Raw genomic sequence first — 13,212 nt, forward strand, 5'->3', positions numbered from 1 at the left:
AACACTTTGTGAGCAGCTGCCTCACTGGGATTTAACACTTTGTGAGCAGCTGCCTCACTGGGAGTTAACACTTTGTGAGCAGCTGCCTCACTGGGAGTTAACACTTTGTGAGCAGCTGCCTCACTGGGAGTTAGCACTGTGAGCAGCTGCCTCTCTGGGAGTTAACACTTTGTGAGCAACTGCCTCATTGGGAGTCAACACTTTGTGAACAACTGCCTCTCTGGGAGTCATCTCTGTGTGAGTAGCTGCCTCACTGGGAGTCAACACTTTGTGAATAACTGCCTTTCTGGGAGTCATCACTTTGTGAGTAGCTGCCTCACTGGGAGTCAACACTTTGTGAGTAGCTGCCTCTCTGGGAGTCAACACTTTGTGAGCAGCTGCCTCACTGGGAGTCAACACTTTGTGAGCAGCTGCCTCACTAGGAGTCAACACTTTGTGAGCAGCTGCCTCACTGGGAGTCAACACTTTGTGAGTAGCTGCCTCTCTGGGAGTCAACACTTTGTGAGCAGCTGCCTCACTGGGAGTCAACACTTTGTGAGCAACTGCCTCACTGGGAGTCAACACTTTGTGAGCAGTTGCCTCACTTGGAGTCGACACTTTGTGAGCAGCTGCCTCACTCTGAGTCAACACTTTGTGAGCAGCTGCCTCACTGGGAGTCAACACTTTGTGAGCAGCTGCTTCACTGGGAGTCAACACTTTGTGAGCAGCTGCCTCACTGGGAGTTAACACTTTATGAGCAGCTGCCTCACTGGGAGTCAACACTTTGTGAGCAGCTGCCTCACTGGGAGTTAACACTTTGTGAGCAGCTGCCTCACTGGGAGTCAACACTTTGTGAGCAGCAGCCTCTCTGGGAGTCAACACTTTGTGAGCAGCTGCCTCTCTGGGAGTCAACACTTTGTGAACAACTGCCTCTCTGGGAGTCATCTCTGTGTGAGTAGCTGCCTCACTGGGAGTCAACACTTTGTGAACAACTGCCTCTCTGGGAGTCATCACTTTGTGAGTAGCTGCCTCACTGGGAGTCAACACTTTGTGAGCAGCTGCCTCACTGGAGGTCAACACTTTGTGAGCAGCTGCCTCACTGGGAGTCAACACTTTGTGAGCAGCTGCCTCACTTGGAGTCAACACTTGGTGAGGAGCTGCCTCACTGGGAGTCGACACTTTGTGAGCTCCGTCTCAGACCCTCTCAACCTTAAAATTTCAAACACGAACTATTTTTTTGTTTCTTATTTTCGTTTGGTGTTTCACCTCGTGCAGGGAGTCGGTGAGGGTACAGCCTTGATTAAGGTGCAGGAAGCACAACCGTCATCACCCCGGGTCATGGGTGGACTCTGTTAACGTGAAGGGCATCATTTAGGATAATGTCGCCAGGCAACTGGGTGACCAGTTGTAGACTTTCTTGCTTCTGCCATGTTGACCTTCCGGTGACTGAAGACCCGACAGTTGTTACTTACGGACTGCGATAAGTCAGTTAACATGGGCAACGCACTGTGAACATGGTAAGAGAGGTAATTACTTACCAGTTTAAAGTTTCCTTTATCAGCTCTGAAGGTAATTGATAATGGAAGGAGTGTTAAGGGCTTCTGACTGGGCTGTGTTAATGTTACTATTGAGTATCTCGTGGACTTCCCAATCCCCGAGTGTGAAGTCGCGATGTGAGTGGGCTCGGGTGTGTGTGTGTGTGTGTGTGTGGAATGTCATTCTCCCACTCGAATTAATTTCCTCACAGTGAGGTTAACACCATCGGGTTTACTGGCATGCTCTTTCAATGTTAAGTATTCCTGAAGGTCATGCAGTAGCGCCATTGTCTTCTCTACTTCAAAGTTCATGTAAATTATCCTTAAGATGTGGTTAGTCCACATGATGGTGTACTTGGCTCGTCTCTGGGAACAGCATACCCTCCGCTTTCAACCTCAGGTGGAATGTCATTCTCCACCTGGAACTAATTTGCTAACGGTTAGGTGAACATCATGGCTTTTAAGAAACCACCTCCAGGGTTTGATCCCCGAGGGAATGGTCCGTCGTAACTGGATGTCACAGTGACAAGACACTGTAACCCGGCGGACGCCAGGAAGGTAACCATAGTGGTTATATCAACGAAATCCAGAGGTGAGGAGACAACACCTTAATGATTAATCATTCAGTGCTTAGAGTTGCATTTCCTGCTGTCAGGTGGTCACCAGTACGGGTTTCGCAATGCTGAGTGATCTACTGGTGATCTTTCCTTTGTTACTCGCTTCTGGTCCTCCTCTTGCTGGGATTTGGTGAGTATTGTTCCCTGGACTTCGACGTCTCCAAAACATTAGAGATGGAACAAAGTGTTTGCTGTGTAAACTTCCTTCCTTAGGTTTCTCTACGTCCCTGTGTTCCCTAATGCGTGCCTTTCTCCCTGGCCCGTCCATTGCAATGTTGTGGAGGACGGAGTGGTTTCTCCCACTTATCGTATCTGCAGTGGTGTTCTTCAGGATTCTGTCCTGTCTCTTACTTTCTTCTCAGTTCTTCATCTCTTCCTCATGTATCCTTATTCACTCTTATGCTAGTGATTCTACATTACGTACATAACCCACTTTCCTTCCCCTCCCTCTACATTACGTACATAACCCATTTTCCTTCCCCTCCTCCTCATGACGCTCTTTCTCGCACTGAATGTATTTTCTCTCTCAGTTTGGGCCTATGCAGGAGGCTCTCAGTGTGGGGAGACAGTAACTGGTAAATTTAGTGGTGCTAAAACGCAGTTTTTCCTAATATTTCTAACCTCATCGTTTCCCACCGTCCAGTATCCAAACTCTAATGTTTAATCCAGTAATAACAGTTATAAGTTGGTTGTCATCATTTCCTCCCCTCTGTTCTGGGTAGCCCACCTAACCATCATCACTGAGTCTGCTGCCCCCAGTGCTCGGGGTGTTGTGTGTATGTCGTGTTACTACACGACATCTGGGTGATCATGTCCATAACTAGAAGGACTTGTTTCACCCGGGTATACATTACTGCTCACACACACACACACACACACACACACACACACACACACACACACACACACACACACACACACACACCTGGGCATGGTTCTTCCTTCACCTCTCGGTTAACTAGAGTGGAGTCGAACGCCTTCAGTTTTATTCATTCTCCCGGTATCGCCTTCCCTTCAACAATCCCTTGCTGTACCCCTCGATGTTGCTCTCTCTCTCTCTCTCTCTCTCTCTCTCTCTCTCTCTCTCTCTCTCTCTCTCTCTCTCTCTCTCTCTCTCTCTCTCTCTCTTTACAGGTATTACTGTTGTGCTCGTGATGTGCCTGCCTGTGTCCCCCTACCTTCAAGGCTTGGACCCGAGACTCGTGTCTTGCTGCTGCTTGCCAGAGTATCTGTGTAGACCGATCACTGGAGGACTGGCCATTTGATGCCTCCTCTTTCTACTTCCCTTGAACTGCTAAGTTGTGGAATTTTCTTCCTTCTTGCGTTTTTCTCCAGGTACGATAAGCTTTCTCCAGGAGTCGGTCGGGTCTACAAACACACCTGCCCAGCCATGATTGATTTCTACATTCTTTTCCTCTCACATTAATTCCTTTCACCCGAGATGGCCTTTGATTGAGGCATGTTTTGCCCCTGCTATGTCGGTCACTTCACAGAGAAAAAAATCTCCAGTGCCTTTGACAAGCGGCACCAGGAGGCCACGAACAGAGACGGCGACCAAGAGAGGCGCCAGACCTACGTAGGAAATCGCCCTACATAAACTACACGGGGAAACACTACTCAGCAGTCCTGAAACCTCCTGGCCACACAGCCTCCCAGCCGAAGATAAGGGTTCTCCGGCTCGCGTGCAGTCTGGCCTGTGTATGCAACAGTGACCCACTCCACCAGCGGCAGGTCACGAAGCAGTGCATCAGAATCCTGTGTCTCAGTCGGCCGTCCTGAGACGAAACGCTGCAGAAATGGAGGGAGATTTTTTTTTTCTCTCTGCCATTCCATATTGACTGGTGAGGTGCGAGGTGCCCCCAGCCTCAGATCTAGCCTTACTGGAAATGCCGCTCGGGGATGACAGCAGACAGGCTCTCTGTACCTGATGGCAGCGGTGAGGGAGGGAGGCGGCTACAGGTTGTGGCCTACATTCATTCTTGGTATGTCTCATGGAAGGGAGAGTTGAGGGCAGGTTGAGGCAGACCTCCACAAGAGGTGACGTATAGCTTGACGTATGGAGCATGTAAAGCCGCCCACACACGATCAATATTTTCGTCAATTAATTGATATCAATTTATTGACGTCAATAAAATTGAGGAAATCACTGTGCCCACACACGGTCAATGATTTTACTTCAATTTTCAGTTTGATTCATAATTTCGAGATGAAAGCATCTGTGGCTCTAGGAATAGTGCTTGCTCTGGACACTCCAAAGCGAAAGAAGAGGAGTAAGTGGGCGAAGAAATGGTATCTCTGTCGAAGGGAACTAGGACATACACGATTGCTGAGGGAATTAAGGGACGACGAGCCAGAGGATTACAGGAATTTCCTCAGAATGGACGCCGAATCTTACGACGAACTTCTAAATTTAGTGATGCCAATGATAGTCAAACAAAATACTACCATGCGAGAAGCCATATCTCCAAATGCGCGTCTCAGTATCACATTGCGATTTTTAGCCACTGGTAAGGATCTATAAACGTCGATTATATCCCTCATCATTTTACGCTCACTTTCTTTCTTCTTTTCAGCCATGATTACGATGACGACTCTTTCACTGCTGGGAAAACACTAAATTATTGATCAATATATTGACGCTTTGCCCACACACGCTCAATTTTATTGAAGACCCATCAATAAATATCAGAGGAGTTTTGATCTCTCAATGAATTGATTCAATGAAATTGTTTCAATTAAATTGATATCAATGTCCCCCACACACGGTCAGTTTTTCCATCAATTCATTGACGTCAATAGATTGATATCAATTAATTGACGAAAAAATTGATCGTGTGTGTGGGCGGCTTTAGACCCACCCAGGTGACCGGTGAGATGGGCGACAGCTTAGGACGTACGGTATTTAAAATGCAGAGGCTGCCCGAACCTCACGCGGTTCCTCCCCGCCATTCCCCGAGCCTGGTCCAGCAGAGAGCAGTGCCTCCTCTCTCTCTCTCTCTCTCTCTCTCTCTCTCTCTCTCTCTCTCTCTCTCTCTCTCTCTCTCTCTCTCGGAGGGGGGGGGGGCACAACCGCGCCCTCGAGGTCTGAGACAAAGATCCCCAGTTGACCGACAGCCGCCATCTTTAATCCCATCGTTCAGATCAGGAGGACGGATGATGATGTTTACATGGCACTGGACATGAGCTCTCTCTGTACGTCCCGACCCCCTGTGGTAGCGACAGCAACGAAGCAGCTTACGGCAATGGGCGGGAGGGGGATGAATGGCTGTTCCCTGCCTTCACCATGCAAACACGACATTGTCTGTGGCCGTGAAGAAGATATCAGGCAATTGTACCCACCATAAGGTGTATTCTGCCGACCTGAGCACGCTTGCAGATGCTTGAAGATCGTGGGTAAAATGTGCCCCAGTACCAAAGGTATCGTGATGAGTGAGTATACATGAAGAGAGGCCTGTGTTCCCGGCCGGGTCGTAATCTGTACACAAGCCATTATGACAGTGGGTGCTCCCGTTATGGTAGTAGATATAATTCCTCGCCTAAATGAAGACCATGTATGGACTTAGGCCTCTAGAGCGTTAGGAGAATTCATAGCTTAATTCTTCATCTTCCCTCTACAGTGCAGCGGTGTGGGGCTTCTCCATCCCCACAGACAGTGTGGGGTCGACATGCCCAGTGTGTAGATAGTGACTGATGGGTTGGGATGGTGGCATGAAGCCTGGTAGCGCTATCTGGTCGTCGAGGGGTAAGGCTTTGTCACCTAGGGGTCCACACTCGATGACTGGTAAGGTGAGCAGGCTGGCCAACCGGGAGTGACCAGCTTAAGATGGGAGAACTGTGGGTAATCTACCTTCCATAGGGAGAGCGGAGCGGCCTCCACCAGCCCTAGTGGCCTCCCTCACTACATACCCTACATGTAGGCGGGGCAGACCACCGCCCACCGCCTGGAGGAGACACGAGTAGATAGATGAAGGGGTCGGCGACGCCCCGAACAACTTGGAGGTGGGGGATGCCTGTACCAGCAGGGGCGGAGGACGAGCTGCCTGTAGCGCGTTGCTGCAGGAGCTGGAGGTGTGGAGGTGGTGTAGTGTAGCGGTTAGTGTTGCTAACTATCTTTATATACGGGAGTGAGTTATGTGAGCGAGCCGGTACTCAGAGATATAATTATGAAAGACAGAAAACATCCCTTGTGTCTTAAATATCAGAGGTTGTCGTCAGGTAACAGACTAAGATCTGTTCAGTGTCTCATTGCCTGGTTTATGTGATAGGTTTGGTCGTACCTTCAAGTGTGAGATTGTTACATGAAGTAGAAGCACGAGGCAGACGTCAAATGTAGGTAACAAATTTGGTCATGATGGCCCGGAGTCAAGCTAGGCTTAAAGGTTTATATATATATATATATATATATATATATATATATATATATATATATATATATATATATATATATATATATATATATGGTGTGGGAGGCAAGTTGTTAGAAGCAGTGAAAAGTTTTTATCGAGGATGTAAGGCATGTGTACGTGTAGGAAGAGAGGAAAGTGATTGGTTCTCAGTGAATGTAGGTTTGCGGCAGGGGTGTGTGATGTCTCCATGGTTGTTTAATTTGTTTATGGATGGGGTTGTTAGGGAGGTGAATGCAAGAGTTTTGGAAAGAGGGGCAAGTATGAAGTCTGTTGGGGATGAGAGAGCTTGGGCAGTGAGTCAGTTGTTGTTCGCTGATGATACAGGGCTGGTGGCTGATTCATGTGAGAAACTGCAGAAGCTGGTGACTGAGTTTGGTAAAGTGTGTCAGAGAAGAAAGTTAAGAGTAAATGTGAATAAGAGCAAGGTTATTAGGTACAGTAGGGTTGAGGGTCAAGTCAATTGGGAGGTAAGTTTGAATGGAGAAAAACTGGAGGAAGTAAAGTGTTTTAGATATCTGGGAGTGGATCTGGCAGCGGATGCAACCATGGAAGCGGAAGTGGATCATAGGGTGGGGGAGGGGGCGAAAATTCAGAGAGCCTTGAAGAATGTGTGGAAGTCGAGAACATTATCTCGGAAAGCAAAAATGGCTATGTTTGAAGGAATAGTGGTTCCAACAATGTTGTATGGTTGCGAGGCGTGGGCTATGGATAGAGTTGTGCGCAGGAGGATGGATGTGCTGGAAATGAGATGTTTGAGGACAATGTGTGGTGTGAGGTGGTTTGATCGAGTAACGTAAGGGTAAGAGAGATGTGTGGAAATAAAAAGAGCGTGGTTGAAAGAGCAGAAGAGGGTGTTTTGAAATGGTTTGGGCACATGGAGAGAATGAGTGAGGAAAGATTGACCAAGAGGATATATGTGTCGGAGGTGGAGGGAACGAGGAGAAGTGGGAGACCAAATTGGAGGTGGAAAGATGGAGTGAAAAAGATTTTGTGTGATCGGGGCCTGAACATGCAGGAGGGTGAAAGGAGGGCAAGGATTAGAGTGAATTGGATCGATGTGGTATACCGGGGTTGACGTGCTGTCAGTATGGATTGAATCAGGGCATGTGAAGCGTCTGGGGTAAACCATGGAAAGCTGTGTAGGTATGTATATTTGCGTGTGTGGACGTATGTATATACATGTGTATGGGGGTGGGTTGGGCCATTTCTTTCGTCTGTTTCCTTGCGCTACCTCGCAAACGCGGGAGACAGCGACAAAGCAAAAAAAAAAAAAATAAAAAGATATATATATATATATATATATATATATATATATATATATATATATATATATATATATATATATATATATATATATCGTGATGACACCTGCACGTGTGGTCAACCATGGGGGAAACATTAGCTAAAGTGTATATAGGTCTGGGTTCGGGTATATTGCTTGCCACCATAAGTCATCACCCAGTAACTTCGAAATATAACTTGTATAAAACACCCACACATGCCTCCCTCCCATACGCTCACTGTGAAAGCTTATGTAGTGTTCTAGCTTTAGTGAGATGAAGTGAAGATAATCGTCCAGCTGGAGTGGGGTTCCCACACATGTCATTGCCTCATGGGTTGACTCCCTCCGGCCCGGACCCCTCCCTGCAAAGAGCTGGGCGCCACAGCACCCACCAGCCTCCGACCCATCTTGCACCGCTGGGTTTTAATGCAGGTTTTGATGCCATCGTGGGAGACACACACCCCTGGTCACCAGACCTGCCGTGGTGTTGAGCCATCACCAGTATCGTTAACCAACGGTGAGGACGGTTAACGGTATCATTAACCAGATTATGGACGTCCGGCCGTTTTGTTAATCAGGCGAGGGTCATTATCTTGTGATCCAGGCCGTGGACACTTGACAGTTCTGTTAACCAGGTGATGGACATTCAACAGTTCTGTTAACCAGGTGATGGACATTCAACAGTACTGTTAACCAGGTGATGGACATTCAACAGTACTGTTAACCAGGTGATGGACATTCAACAGTTCTGTTAACCAGGTGATGGACATTCAACAGTACTGTTAACCAGGTGATGGACATTCAACAGTACTGTTAACCAGGTGATGGACATTCAACAGTTCTGTTAACCAGGTGATGGACATTCAACAGTTCTGTTAACCAGGTGATGGACATTCAACAGTTCTGTTAACCAGGTGATGGACATTCAACAGTTCTGTTAACCAGGTGATGGACATTCAACAGTTCTGTTAACCAGGTGATGGACATTCAACAGTTCTGTTAACCAGGTGATGGACATTCAACAGTTCTGTTAACCAGGTGATGGACATTCAGGAGTTCTGTTAGCCGGTGATGGACGTTCAACAGTTTTGTTAACCAGGTGATGGACACTCAGGAGTTCTGTTAGCCGGTGATGGACGTTCAACAGTTTTGTTAAACAGGTTATGACATTCATCAGTATTGCAACCAGTTCATGGAGGTTCATTCCTTGTGTTAACCATATTATGGACATTTATCAGTGTTTTGAACGAAGTTATGAGCATTCACATCTTGTTAACAAGGTTATGGTCACTCACCAGTCTTTTTAACCAGGTTCTGGACAATGAACAATCTTGTTAACCAGGTAGTGGATGATCAACACTATCGTTAACCAGGTAGTGGATGATCAACATTATCGTTGACCAGTTGATGGATGGTCAACATTATCGTTAACCAGGTAGTGGTTGATCATTATCGTTAACCACTTGATGGATGATCAACATTATCGTTAACCAGGTTATGGATGATCAATATTATCGTTAACCAGGTCATGGATGATCAACATTATCGTTAACCTGGTCGTGGATGATCAACATTATCGTTAACCACCTGATGGATTATCAACAAACTTGTTAACTAGGTAAAGGCTAATCGTCAGTATTACATACAAGGTGATGGCCAATTATCAGTCTCGTTAATCAGCTACTAGACGACCATGGGCGATTATCAGTCTCGTTAATCATCTACTAGACGACCATGGGCGATTATCAGTCTCGTTAATCAGCTACTAGACGACCATGGGCGATTATCAGTCTCGTTAATCACCTACTAGACGACCATGGGCGATTATCAGTCTCGTTAATCAGCTACTAGAGGATCATGGGCGATTATCAGTCTCGTTAATCATCTACTAGACGACCACGGGTGATTATCAGTCTCGTTAATCAGCTATTAAACGACCATGGGCGATTATCAGTCTCGTTAATCATCTACTAGACGACCATGGGCGATTATCAGTCTCGTTAATCATCTACTAGACGACCATGGGCGATTATCAGTCTCGTTAATCATCTACTAGACGACCACGGGTGATTATCAGTCTCGTTAATCAGCTACTAGACGACCATGGGCGATTATCAGTCTCGTTAATCATCTACTAGACGACCACGGGTGATTATCAGTCTCGTTAATCAGCTATTAAACGACCATGGGCGATTATCAGTCTCGTTAATCATCTACTAGACGACTAGTAGGTAACCGGACGATCAACTGTTTTGTTAAGCCTGGTGAATGATGATTATCTGTCATGTTAATCAGGTCATGGATGATCAACTCTCTTGATAATACCATGACGGATCCTTTATCAGTCTTGTTAACCAGGTGGTGGACGACGTGCTTTTGTTAACCAGAAATTCATCTTGTTAACCACAGGTGATGGCAAGTTGCCAGACGTGTTCACCAGGTAATGGATGTCAAGTATTGATTTTAATCAGGTGTTAGACGATGAAGTGTTGTTAACCAGATCATGAACGATGATCAATCTTCTCAGTAAGATGATGATCAATATTGTTATCCAAGCATGATCAACCATATGATTAACCAGGTAATGGGTTATCTAAGATACTGTTAACCAAGTAATGGGAGACCAACGGTATTGTTAACCAGGTAATGGGCGGTGACCAGTCTTCTCAGTATGCCAGCTGTTATCCAGGCAAGGAGTGATCAACCACATTGTTTACACGATAACTGACGATCAACAATATTGTTTACCAGTTACTGAAAGATCAACAATCTTGTTAACCGGGTAATGGACGACCAACAACATTGTTAACCAGGTAACGGGCGATCTAAGACCCCTGTTAACAAGGTTATGGACGACGGGCCATCTTGTTAACCAGGTACTGGACGACCGACAGTCCAGCCTGTTAACCAGGCTGTCAACAGATGAACATAGTATTGACCAGGACACTGAAGGCCGTCTTGGAGGATATGAAATGTCGAATCTGGGTTAACTAAGATAGATAGATAGGTAGACAGATAGATAGCTGGGAGGGTGGTGCGTGTTGCCTGAAGTACTGGCTGGGTATGGACATGTGGGGGTATGCAGAGGCCATTGATATGGTAGTGGACAAAGGGAAACTGGGCGTGCCCTCCTCCCTCCGTGTACCTTACTCCCTCCCTTTGTTCCACCCTTCCTTTGTTCTCCTCCTCCTCCTCCTCCTCCTCCTCCTCCGTCTTTCCCTCCTTAAGCGCCCGAGGTCCACTCCTCCTCCTCCTCCTGCAGCCAGCCCCGTCTCAGACGCCACCGTGTACGTACGTACTCTGCCGTCTGAACCATCACGGTCATGCCCAGCCTCGAGTCATTTGCCTGGCTGGGTTATTTAAACGCTCCAGTAACGAGCCTGGAGATGATGATATTGGCTCTCTCTATCTCTCTCTCCGCTCGCCAGACGTTATTTTCCGAAGGCGTTTACACTTTAGTCACACTCACTTGCTACATGACGGAGGCGGGGTGGGGTCGGGTGTGGGGAGGGGAAAGCTTGTCATGTGGCGTCTCGGAACTGTTTCATTACGTTCGAATCCCGTCTCAAGATCCTGTTCAATTGAAGAGGCGGGGGGGGGGGGGGGGGGGGGAGGTTGTTAATTAGATTCCCATGGGTAGAAAATGACGCTTGCACGTCACCTGTACAATTATCATAACAAATAGATTGTTGGTGGGGGAGGGGGGGTGATAATTGATGGTCGTTACGAGTGTAGCGGTGTTGTGTGTGGCCTCTTAAGAGAGGCATGCGAGTCCGCCTTTCTCCCCTGTGAGTGTAGTCGCTGGACGCGCACCTCCTCCTCCTCCTCCCACCTGCCCACCTGAGGACTGATAATATGTCTGGTTCCCACCACCACCACCACCACACCACCACCACCACCACCACCACAGCTGTTAGGTCGAGTGACGGGGAAGAAAGTGGTCCTTTCATCTGCTTCTCCAGCTGCCCCGGTGGGAACCTTACCTTTATGGAGCCCGAGTCTGTACACTTCCTGGTGAGGGAATACATGTCGTGCGAGAGTTTCTTGTTGGCGTCGCGGAACTGCATATTTCTCAGGAGACCTGTGTCTTCACCGCTCGAGGAGGACTGTCTACCTGGGCCGCTCGAGTGGGAGGAGGAAGGTGGCAAGCGTCCCCTCGCTACGCCTAGCGGGTCGTGCCTAGGTAAGGCCCATGTCCTGCCCTTGGCAAGGCCCATGTCCTGCCCTTGGTAGGGTCCGTGTCCTGCCCTAGGTAGGGCCTTTTCTTGCCCTTAAAGGGCCCCTGTCCTGCCCTTGGTTTGGGCCTTGTCCAGCCCTTGGTATGGCCCGTGTCCTACCCTAAGTGTACTACACACCTGCGACAGACAGCTGCATCACTAAGGCCTGGCTGCAAGAAGACCACACCAAGATAATCCTGCAACACACGCCTGTAAGATACACCTGCAGTATAAAACTGTAACATACCCCCGCCACGCAGACCACATCTGCAGAATACGGGCCACACCTTCGAAACAGACCACACCTGAAATACACCTGCAACACACAACGCCTGAAGCACACCTGCAACGCACAGACCAAACCCCATCACACTCCTCCAGATGCACTCGTAAAGAACCCACCTGCAACACACAGACCACACCTGCAAGACACACTTGTAACACTGACCACACCAGCAGACCTACAACACACTCCTGCAACACAGGCCACGTCTAGAAACACCTAAACACGTTCTTACTCCACACCAATCCTGCAACACACTTGCAACATACATCTGCAACACATATCACACCTTCAGCACAAACCGCAACGACCAACATCCACCTGCAACACACAGACCACACCTCCACCATAGAGACCACACCTCCAACATACAGAGGAGGGGAAGGGTTGTGCTTTGCCTGTGTTATCATCACAACCAGACGCCTTACAACCACCACTCAACACATAACAGTACATAATGTATAAACCATAGTGATTACTACATGAAACTACCCGTATATCTGCCACTCTTGGTAGACAGGCCTCACTCATGTGCTTGTCCAAAGCTTGGAATTATCTAGACCCACCTTGACCTCTCTGTCAGTACTTAATTTGTGACCACTGTGGCCTCCCTCTTCTGTAATATTTGTAATACCTCAACTGTGTAATTTCAACGGAACGGATGCGTAAATTCAGTCAACCGTTCTGTACATATTTGTTACGATCGCATCCCAACACTGAACAGTCAAACATGGCGCGCACATCCCCAAGACCACACCATGGTCTGCCCACGACCGTCACCAGCGGGAGGGCGGGCCAGCTCTCCTGGAGGCGGCGGTGTGTGGTGTGTGTGTGTGTGTGTGTCTGTGTTTGGTGTGTGTGTGTGTGTGTGTGTGTGTCTGTGTTTGTGTGTG

Source organism: Panulirus ornatus, chromosome 14, assembly GCF_036320965.1.
Source record: "Panulirus ornatus isolate Po-2019 chromosome 14, ASM3632096v1, whole genome shotgun sequence".
Lineage (NCBI taxonomy): Eukaryota > Metazoa > Arthropoda > Malacostraca > Decapoda > Palinuridae > Panulirus > Panulirus ornatus.